A 2430-nucleotide genomic window follows, 5' to 3' on the forward strand; every position below is an offset into this window, starting at 1 on the left:
TTAAAATTTAGCTCTAATGCCCAATTTAGGGGTTTCAAACCCAGCCAAGGAGGAACCCAGCCGTCGTCCCTCGGATGAGGCGCCTGTGAGTGGCTGGTTCCTAGAAACCAGGAGACTGCGGAGGCTGTGCCTGAGATGGAGAGCACGAGCGAAACTGGAACCGGTCGCNGCAGGGGAATGAAGGGGGAAATTGGACTGTAATGGTGTAATCAATAAAATATATATATTTTAAAAACCTGAATCAGATAGCTCAGGGCTGCGGGGTTTGGGGGTAGTGTGGAGGGGGAATAATCTAGGCCTGGGTTTAAAATTTAGCTCTAACGCCCAATTTAGGGGTTTCAAACCCAGCCAAGGAGGAACCCAGCCGTCGTCCCTCGGATGAGGCGCCTGTGAGTGGCTGGTTCCTAGAAACCAGGAGACTGCGGAGGCTGTGCCTGAGATGGAGAGCACGAGCGAAACTGGAACCGGTCGCGTCCCCAGTGTGGGAACTTCCTTACTGAATGACTCAGAATCAGCTCCTGGGATGCGCTTCCCTGGGGTCTCCGCCCGCCGCCCGGAAGAGGAAGCGACAGAGGAAGCCGCCGTGAGCGCTCAGCGCTCTGGAGTTTCAGCGCCGCTTTCTGGGCGAGAGTGGGGAGACCGGGTACCGGCTAGATTTTGTGTCCAAGGTGAGGAATACTGAAATCTCCCCCCTTTCATGCCAGCACAGATGAAACGCTTTTACTGGCCCTTCTATTACTATCATGTGGTCCCACCGTTCTCGGTGGTGGTTTGGCTGAGCCGCCAGGGAATGCGGAGGGAAGGCGAGGCCCAGAGCCAGCGGCCTGACCGTGGTGCGCACAGCGCCGCCCTCCGGCGTGGACACCGCGGTGCGCACAGCGCCGCCCTCCGGCGTGGACAGTGCGGACTCCCGGGCCCCGCCCCCTGCGTGTGGGCTCACCCCGCGGGGGACACGCCGAGGCCACCCTGAGCCGCAGGGCCAACCTCCTCCCGCCCCCTGGATGCCCGCAATTGACCTTCCTGAGGCTGGGAAAGGGCACTCACGTTTCTCAGTCTTGGGCTCCTCAGCTGCACGACATGTTTGTCGCACAGTTGACACTTGAACGCGGGTTGGGGATGCCGGCCCTTCCCCCCAGTCAAACATTGTATATACTGTTTTTTGGACTATAAGACGCACGCCCTCCCCAAATTTGGGGTGTGTGTCTTATACTCCGAATGTAGCATGCCTGGCTCACTGTGGTGGTGGGGTCGGCGCTTCAGGAAGCCGTCGGCGGTGGTGGTAGGACTGGGGCGATGCTGCAGGCCCTGGGCCGGGAGATGGGGGTGTCCGGGTGGTGCAAAGCAAGGGAGGCAGGTGCGGAGTTCCCGCTGCCTCCCTACTACAGTGCTAGGGAGGAGAGTACAGGCGTGCTGGCATGTTAGGAGAAGAAAGCCCGCAGCGGTCATACTTGCCTCCATCACGTGACTGGTGGGTCCCCCCCATTAACATCCACATGGGCAAATTCCACCGCAGGGTCCCCTGTCAATGTGGCCCTGCAGCTGTTGCAAAAGTACAACTCCCCGCATGCTGGGTGGGACAGGTTGGGATGATGGGAGGTGTGATGGGATGATTTGGCAACAGCTTCAGAGCCACACAGATTGTGCAACACCGCCGTCCCCATACAAGTGTTGCGCAACCTGTGGCCCTCCAGCAGCAGATCGCCTCATAACAGTGTATCATCCACTGATGGTCTCAACTGCAGTGCCCCGGAACTATGAAGGACACAGTGCTGACAGTTCTGCCATTATTGTATTTTGTTGTAGAAAAATACGATAGCGTTCCGTAGTCTCCTGTTGAATCTACCGTAATTGTGGAAAGATGTCAAAGCAGAAAAGGATTTCCTATAAAATCCCTTTTAAACTGGAGGTAGTGAAGTACACCAAAGAACATGGGAACAGAGCAGCGGAGAGGCACTTTGGGCCACCTCCAACCGAAAAAATGATACGGGAATGGAGGAAACAGGAGGATCAACTGCAAAAAACGGACAAAACGAAACAGTGTTTTCGGGGGCATGCTGCAAAATGGCCACAGTTAGAAGCGGATATGAAAGAGTGGATCACACGTCACAGGAACAATGGCTTTTCAGTATCTACCAAAATGATCATATGTGAAGCCAAACATCTTGCTGCAGAGAAAGGCATTGAGGACTTCACTGGGTCGCCATCATGGTGCCACAGATTTATGAAGAGATGTGGCCTCTCTGTGTGCACCAAAACTAGGATTGCACAAACAATGCCTATGGAATATGAATCCAAGATTGTGTCTTTTCACAAATTTGTACTGGATGCAAAAAAGAAAAATGGGTTTTAAATAAGCCAGATTGGGAACATGGATGAAGCCCCATTAACCTCTGATGTTCCATCAAACAAGACTGTTGATGGGGAAGGTGC

General features: G+C 54.5%; 1 long non-coding RNA gene across 1 annotated transcript; it reads left to right on the top strand.

Moving 5' to 3' along the window:
- Positions 1 to 339: 339 nt before the first annotated feature.
- Positions 340 to 2078, top strand: LOC118999746 (uncharacterized). Its single transcript, XR_005069167.1, has 2 exons — positions 340 to 668; positions 1804 to 2078. It is a non-coding gene; the product is annotated as an uncharacterized LOC118999746 (long non-coding RNA).
- Positions 2079 to 2430: the final 352 nt, after the last annotated feature.

Source organism: Sturnira hondurensis, unplaced genomic scaffold (genome assembly GCF_014824575.4).
Source record: "Sturnira hondurensis isolate 20B ecotype Veracruz unplaced genomic scaffold, ASM1482457v3 Scaffold0015262, whole genome shotgun sequence".
NCBI classification, from domain to species: Eukaryota; Metazoa; Chordata; class Mammalia; order Chiroptera; family Phyllostomidae; genus Sturnira; species Sturnira hondurensis.